Source organism: Sciurus vulgaris, assembly GCF_902686455.1.
Source record: "Sciurus vulgaris genome assembly, chromosome: 11".
Lineage (NCBI taxonomy): Eukaryota > Metazoa > Chordata > Mammalia > Rodentia > Sciuridae > Sciurus > Sciurus vulgaris.
This window is the reverse complement of record NC_136472.1, coordinates 11,291,673-11,300,272: the sequence shown is the minus strand read 5'-3', so window position 1 is coordinate 11,300,272 and position 8,600 is coordinate 11,291,673. Positions and strand designations below refer to the sequence as shown.

General features: G+C 46.4%; 1 pseudogene across 1 annotated transcript; it reads left to right on the top strand.

The window, feature by feature from the left end:
* The first annotated feature begins 1,842 nt into the window (after window positions 1-1,842).
* On the top strand, window positions 1,843-3,957 carry LOC306638836 (cAMP-dependent protein kinase type I-alpha regulatory subunit-like; annotated as a pseudogene). The gene is made up of 2 exons: window positions 1,843-1,972; window positions 2,304-3,957. The product of its transcript is annotated as a cAMP-dependent protein kinase type I-alpha regulatory subunit-like (transcript).
* The last annotated feature ends 4,643 nt before the right edge of the window (window positions 3,958-8,600 follow it).

Genomic DNA, 8,600 nt, shown 5'->3' with positions numbered 1-8,600 from the left:
GCCTGGTGCCTCCCGGGTAGGTGCATGGAGATTGCCTCCCAGGAAGTATCAGGACATATTCAGACAGAATGTGTCCCTGACATCTGTCCTTGGGCCCAGGGCTGCCATGCACTGACCTGCTGGAACAATCAGGGCCTCCCCTGCCTGAGACTCTGACCCAAGAAACCCCTTCCATCCTACTCTCAATGGACACAAGTGGGTGCTTCCCTCTGAGGACCAACTATAGTCTCTATAGTTTTTGTTTCCCTGAATATAATTTAAATTAGATAACAATGTGCTTCCTGCACAAAATGTAGGGCGTACAGACAAGTCAAATCAAACCAAACCACATAGCCAGTGTTCACTGGAGAGTCAACTGGGAAGAGTTTAGGTATGTTCTTCTAGCTCTTTCCTCCACAGATACTTTCATCTAAGACCCTGTCTTCAAGCAGCCCATTTTAGGGTCAATTAACCCTCACATCATCCTTGTTACTCTTCTGGCATGATCAACGAGGAAAATGAGAGGTTAAGTCACTTGCCCAGGGTTCCCTGGCCAGGAAAAACAGCAGGGTAGGAGCACTGCGGCTCTGAACCCGTTTCTGATCCTCAGGGCCACTGTTTTCTGCGTCTGTGGGGCACTGTTGTCTTGCTTCTCCCTTAGCAAAGTCACCTAGCCTGGTCTCCATCATCACTCCTGCCTGACTTAAACTGTCTGTTCCTATGTCCAGGGACCCCTGGGAGCTGTCCCATCCTGCTGGCTCTGGGGCTAGGGAGTGGCCCACTGAGGGCTCACCTTCCCCTCTTTGTGGGCCCCCTTGTCCACCAAGGCGGCATCCAGCCTCAGTGCTCAGTGTTCCAGCTGAAGGGCCCGCAGCTCTTGCCCCCTACTGCAGAGCAGGCTCAGCGGCCACCCCGGGTCCAGCCCCTCCTCTCCACTTACCACCTGGGCTCAGCGGTTATTGATGTTCTCTCAGTGGCCCGAGGCAGGGCAAGATCCGGAGTCATCAAAGGAAGATTAAATCACGCTCCAAGGCAGCCGAGGAGTTGTTTTAGGAAGGTTTTCGACTGTGAGGCTTGCAGGGAGTTGGGCTGCAGCTCCCAGCCCCCCTGATCTGGGTATTCACCCTCTTAGAGATTTTCTGGTTCTTAATTGGCCTGGGTTATCCGTCTGTTCCTGACCTGGTGGAATGTTGTTTAAAAGCGCCTGGAGACTTCCCTGAGGCTGCTGGGGTTGAGCCAGAGTATACATATCCCAACTGCCCAGTCGGGGGCGGCACCATCCGGGCAGCACCCCCAGCCCCCAACGGATGCGATTGGGTTCCTGATACCTGAGTCAAGGCTACTGGGAACCGTGTGATGCACTTGTGTGACCTTGGGGAAAATCACCTCTCCCTAGACCTCTGGCTTCTTTTCATGAGTTAAATGGCTTAAAAAAAAAAAAAAAAAAAAAAAAAAAAAAAAAAAAAAAAAGGCATCAGAAACCTCTTATTCAAACAATATATTGTAGGCTATCGCAGAGTGCAGCCGGGCTTCGAGAGAAGCGCGGCGGGAGCTGGGCACCTGCGCTGTCTGCACCTGCAGTACCGCGTCCGCCATGGCGTCGGGGGTACCGGCGGTGAGGAGCTCAGCCTCCGGGCACGTGAACGCTGTGTGCAGAAGCACAACACTCAGGCACTGCTCAAGGACTCTGTTGTGCAGTTGTGTACTCCTCGACCTGAGAGACCCACGGCATTCCTGAGGGGAGACTCTGAGAAACTGGAGAAGGAGGAGGCAAAACAGATTCAGAATCTGCAGAAAGTAGGCACCGCACAGACTCAAGGGAGGAGGAAATCTCTCCTCCGTGCCCCCAGTCCAGTGGTGAAGGGTTGGCAGCGACGTGGCAGCTCTTAGCACTGAAGTCTACCTGGAGGAAGATGCTGCGTCTTATGTTAGAAAGGTTATACCAAAAGATTAGAAGACAATGACTGCTTTAGCTAAAGCCATTGAAAAGAATGTGCTGCTTTCACATCTTTTTTAAAAAATTCATATTTATTGTAAACAAATGGGATACATCTTGTTTCTCTGTACATGAAGTAGAGGCATACCATTTTTGTAATCATACATTTACCTAGGGTAATAATTTTTGATTCATTCTGTTATTTTTTTCTTCCCCCCACCCCTCCCACCCCTCTTATCCCTCTATACAGTCCCTCCTTCCTCCATTCTTGCCCCCCTCCCACCCGCCCCATTATGTGTCATCATCCGCTTATCAGCGAGATCATTCCTCCTTTAGTTTTTTGAGATTGGCTTATCTCACTTAGCATGATATTCTACAGTTTCATCCATTTGTGTTTTCACATCTTAATGATAATAAGAGAAGCGGTATTTTTGATGCCATGTTTCCAGTCTCTTTTATTGCTGGAGAGACAGTTATTCAGCAAGGTGATGAAGGGGATAACTTCTGTGTGATTGATCAAGGAGAGATGGATGTCTGTGTTAACAATGAACCGACAACCAGTGTTGGGGAAGGAGGGAGCTTTGGAGAACTCGCTTTGACTTATGGAACACCTGGAGTAGCCTCTGTCAAAGCAAAGACAAATGTGAAACTGTGGGGCATTGACCGAGACAGCTATAGAAGAATCCTTATGGGAAGCACACTGAGAAAGAGAAAGAGGTATGAAGAGTTCCTTGTAGACGGGTCAGCTGCTGTCCTGCAACGTCGGCCAGAAAATGAAGAATTGGTTGAAGTGGGAAGACTGGGACCTTCTGATTATTTGGGCGAAATTGCACTGCTGATGAATTCCCTTGTGCTGCCACAGTGGTTGCACGCGGCTCCTTGAAGGTGTGAAGCTGGATCGACCTCGATTTGAACGTGTCCTTGGCCCATGCTCAGATATCCTCAAACAAAACATCTAGCAGTACAACAGTTTTGTGTCACTGTCTGTCTGAAACCTGCCTCCTGTGCCTTCCTTTTTTCCCGGTTCATGCTTCACTTATGCAGACTACTTAATTTTCCCTATTTGTAGCGCCAAGTGGCCACTGGCATTGCAGCTTCTTGTCTCTTTATATTAAAAGTTGCTTTTATTGTACCGTTCTCAATTTTGAGCATTAACTGAATGCTCACACACAAATAGAGTTCTATGGACTTTGCTGTTGCTGCTTCTCTCTGTGCAGTGTTAGTATTCAAACTGGGCAGTGAGTGCCATGCTTTTCGGTGAGGGTGGATCCCAGCACCAATGAATTACCATAGAGTAATGATGTAACAGTGCAAGATTTTTTTTGTGACATAATTTTCCAGTCAAGCATATGTAGACTGTGGCCATATATGCTGTATTTCTTTATTGAATAAATGGTTTCTCATTGAGCTCTAAGGATTAGGAAAAATGGATACAGAGAAATCTTAGTAGAGTAGAATGATATCTGCCTGTAATTAAAACTAGTTTAAGGGTGAAAGAATGCCCGTTTTTGCTAATTATCAGATGGATATGGTTCATACCCCAACCCTTTACCTGAATTTTTGTTTGCCAAGCTAATTTTCCTGGTTTTGTTTGTATTTTGTTAACTCTTTCTTCTCCAACTCTGAAATATTCTTAGGTGTGGCTATCTATACCAGCCTTTTAAGTTTGAAACCAAATCATAGACTACAAATACTGGGTTATGATTGAACTTCATCTGCTCACAGATTTATTTATCCAGCTAGTGCCAAATACATCAGATACTGAACTGGAAATAAGAACTTGAGGCCTATACTTTAGAGCTTTCGATTAATATATATTCTTCATTTGACTCATGATCTCCTGTGTTCAGTAGACTGATTCCAGGAGATTGGATTTGCTGAGAGTAGATACAGGTGGAGTAAATGTCACACAGAAAAATGAAAGTGATGTTAAAAGGAGGAACCAGGTGGACAAATTTCAGTGTGGAGAATTATCCCTCACTAAATTCGTTGGGGCATGAGGTTTAGGAATAAATTTTGTACTTCGGTTTAACATTTCCCCCCTCCTTTTTATGTTAGCTAGAACTTCTGGTGGGGTGGGGTGAGGTAGGGTAGAGTGGGTTGGGATGGGATGGGATGGGTCTGTGTGTGTCTAAAAGGCCATCCTGTTGAAAGACCTGCTCTCTTGTCTGTCCTGTATTTCTCTGGCAGTCTTTTATTTTATTTTTTAAAGTCACCTTGTGTTTTGAGTCTTACCTATAACTCAGTATTTTTCTGCCTTATGTGTTATAATATTCCAATGATACCCAATGGTTTATTTTTATTATGATTTTTTAAAACAAAATTTCACAGTTCCATAATGTAGGCACTTTTATTTTCATTGTGATTTATGTATATTGTAGGGTAATATTTGGGAGTGACTGCAAGCATTTTTCCATCTGTGTGCAACTGGTTCTGATTAATAATCCTTTCTCCTATTCCCAGGTAATTTAAATTGGACATGATAGATTTTTTTTTTTTTTTTTTTGCAGATTTTAGGTTGTTACTAACTTTGGAAGATAAATCTGGGAAAGAAATTTTATTTACATGTTAGTGTGGGATAGAAAACCACCTTGTTAAAATTTTTTAATTTCCAAAATCTATATTAAATGAGGGTTTTCTGCTCTGTACTTCGTTTAGTTCTCTTTTTTATATTTAAAAAACTAAAAATAAAATCGTTATTCACTTAAAGCTTGATTTTGATCTTTGTTTAAAAGCCAGAAATGTACTTAAATGAATTATGTAGAATGCCATAAAATCAGTTTCTTATATGTGCATAATCATGTTCATGTATATTTAGGTATGGATACTGCTTTCTCAATGAGTTTTACTCAAATCATTTGGCTTGCTGTTTACTCCCTTTTGTAGTTTTGGATTAGACATTTTAAGATAAATCTGAATTGAAAAATTTCCACATTTAAAGCTTTATCTTTGTGCAATCTAAGTGTATGTGAGAAATCATAGTTGGCATAATTTTGTTGTAGTTGATATTCAGGATTTTAGGAGTCATTATTTCTGGATTTGATAAGTGAATTTATGAGATCTACTGCTCTAGAAGTATAGACGGCCAAAGGACCATTTCGTATTGCCTCCTGGTTTCCTGTCTGATGATACCGTGTGTGCTCATATATGCTATTCTTTTTGTTATAGATTGTCTTAACAGTAGGTCACGTAATAAAAAAGAGATTAAAAAATACAATATATTGTAAATTGGGTTCATAAAATCCATATACAAGTCAGACAACAGGAGAGGGGCTCTGGCTGAAGTGGAGAGAGGGTGGTCAGAAGGGCCCCCCTCCACCACCTTACTCCCCACACTCCCCAAGCTCTCCTTCCCCTCTGGTCCCTCTGTACCCAGGCTGCCCCTGCCAGAGGCATCTCCACTATATTAGGGGGTCTATCGCTTCTTACGTGCTGTGATCCTAAGGTGAATATGCTCAAATTGACTTTTGTTTTAAAAAGAAATTACGTGCTTGGGGAATCTTACATGCTAAACGCATTTTAATTTGAGATATAGAAGTCGATTTTCTGCTTCTTTTCCCTCTCTCCTCTCGTTTCCTCTGCCTTTCTCTCTTTTTCTTTCATCTTTGTCTGAACTCTTTCAGAGTCTCATTTATGCAGAGTTGGGTCCGGTCAGTTTCCCCTGTTACCAGTCAGTTTCTGCCAGAGCTCGGTAGGGATGTGTGCTCTGAGTTGAAGAAATCATCCAGTTGAATGTCCTCATCTTATCCTTGGGAAATTGGGGTCCAAGGAGAAGGGGCACAGGTCTGAGTCCCAGTTCCCCTGCACCTCCACAGCACACAGTCTTTCTAAGTCTTATATTCTCTGAGACAGGAAGAGGCCGAGGCAGAGGAATCTTGCTCCCTGGAAGCAGTAGGGGAGCAGGGAGCCACACTGAACTTTCTGTGGGCCACTATTCTTCCTCTTCTTCTTCTTTTTTTTTTTTTTTAATACTTTTTTAGTTGTCAATAGGGACTTTATTTCATTTATTTATTCATATGTGGTGCTGAGGATCGAACTCAGTGCCTCACACATGCTGGACAAGCATCCTACCACTGAGCCACAACCCCAGCCCCAGCTTGTTATTATTTTTTTAAATAATTTTTTTTTTTTAGTTGTACATGGACACAATACCTTTATTTTATTTTTTTATATGTGGTGCTGAGGATGGAACCCAGTGCCTCATACCATATGTTCCAAGCAAGTGCTCTACCACTGAGCCACAACCCCAGCCCCCTGGCTTATTATTATTCTGCTACTTATTCTTCTATCCATCCATCCAGCCCTCCATCTGTTTAATGTGGACCATGGGCTTGAACCTCTGAGGCCCTATGCTGGGCGTTACAGTGCCTGCCCTCTTCTTCCGTTTGCTTGTCCGAGCCGACAGCAGCCCAGAAGAACAGGAGCACAACGGAGACTGACCTCTACACCCGCCGGGTTCGAGGAACTGGACTGGAGTCAAAGACATAGCAGCCTGTGGTGACAGGGGGTGGACTGGGGTCAACAGGTAGAACTGGAGAAGGATGTGAGTGTAGGATGGACTGGAGAAATGGGAGATAAAAGGGATGAATTTGGGCAGAATCTTCTCTCCCCAGTTGGTGGCCTTAATCTCAGGGGCTGGACATCTCTGTGACGGCCTAAGGGGCTGGTGATTCACTGAGCTTCTCTGTCCCCCATGGGAAGAGAAGAGGGAGAGCTCCTGAGGTCTGTGACCAATGAGGCACCAGGGATTGACTGAGTGTCACTCAGTGGTACCCAGGCTCACTGTGCAGAGACTGGGTCTCTCAGTCCTTAGGAAGATTCCAGCAGGCAGGTTGTCTACTGCTGCCTGTGTGCTCTCCACCTCCTCAAGAGTTCAAGGCAGGACTGTAGTACCTGTGGCTCCTGTCCCGATGTTCAGAATGACCCCCCCGCCCCCCCCCCGGGGACAGTGAAGCCTTTGGTAAATTCCCAAGGGCCAGGAGCTCTTCTTCCATGGTAGCTGAGCAGGGGCCTCTCAGCCTGGAACTCATCACTGCCTTATTAGAGACCATAGACTCAGGCCTGGTCCATGGAATAGGTGGCCTGTGTGGGGAGACTTTAGGCTGGACCCAGGTAAGAGCAGGTCCTGTGCTCTCAAAGCCAAATCCCTGCCCCTCTCGATGGACTGATTCTAAAATTGCCTTTGTGGGAACCAGGTCATTCAGGGAAGGGGATTCCACAGGGCTGGATGTGAACCTTGACCCCTACCTGCTAGCTGGCCTTGGGCTGGTGATAACCCCCTCTTAAGCCCCGATTTTAGTATATAGGATTGTTGAGATTTTATTCATAAAGTATTAAAGCCTGAACAGAGAGCCAAGCACATAGTGTTTAATTTGAGGGTCAGCTCTGAGCCTCAGAAAGGCTGAGCATTCCTGGAAAAAGGAGGAAGAGAAGGCTGCTGGAAAAAGGGAGGCAGGAGGGTACTTTTGGTCCCTAGGGTACAGGCTGGATGGATTTTGAGGAGGCTGGACCTCTTGATACCTCCCTGGACACCTGGAATAGGCTCTGGTCCAAAATGACAGAGAGGCTGTGCTCCTGCAACTGGGACCTGGCAACTGAGCAAGGCTAGAAATGGCTGGCAGCAGCAGCTCTGAAGGAATGGCAGGGAGAGTCGCCCCCTTCTGGTTTGTATCGCAAACTGCATGTCTTTCCTCAAGATGGAGTGGTTGATTTGGAGCCCCCTCACCACCCTCAGTTCCCCAGCACAGGGAACAGATTTATGTGGATCTGGAAACCCCCGCACACTGGAAAACTGCCCTAAGAACTCGAGGGGGGGGGTTACCCCAGGCTGCTGCTCCTTAGCTGCAAGTTGATGGGACAGATGCCACAGTCCCTATGTCCCCAGCAAGGTTTTCTGCTCATCAACTGCCTTAAGCCAGGGCTGGCAGACCCCAGTACCCAGGGGACCAGGTGATGTGATGGGTAGGGTGGGCCAGATGTCACAACAGCAGGTGGCGGGTCTGCAGAGAAACGCAGAGCGCAGGTCCAGTCTGAAGGGGGCAGGGGCCGCTCAGCGCCAGCTGGTGTTGCCATGGGGATGCGCAGGCTCCGGGTTGCCAGATCTTCAGATATTTTAAAAATAGCTTGAAATCTGGACTTTTGTGTGAAAATTTTCCAATTGTGTAGGCGACCCCTCCTCCCACCTTCTGGAATCCCTTTGTCTTCTCTGCTTCTTCCACCCAGAGGGGACACAGGCTCCATCAAGTGGTTCCTTGTGGAGGAAGGTAGGATTGCCTTAGATTTGTCCTCACACCTCCTTCTCGCTGGCCGTTGGGAAATTTATTGATTTAGCAAACATTTATCTGCCCTGAGCTGGGCCTTGTGCAGAAATGGATGCGGGAGCTGGTGAAGTTGGGAGGAAGTGGAGAAGACACAGCCTTGCTTTGGAGCTTCACCGACCCAGGGAGGCAGCAGGGTGTGGACAGGAATCCATGGAACCCATGCCAGGGGTCAGGGGCCTGGGGACACCGTCCCACATACTTACTTCCTCGCCATCTGAGGTGACACTTTAGAGCTGTGTGGTGTCCTCCCTGTGATGCCACCCGCGCGGGGCTGGATGGATTTGGTACCACCCTGCACTCATTCTCCCTCAGCATCTCTATACTCATTTCCTTCAATGTCACCTCCTCAGAGGGGCCTTCCCAGA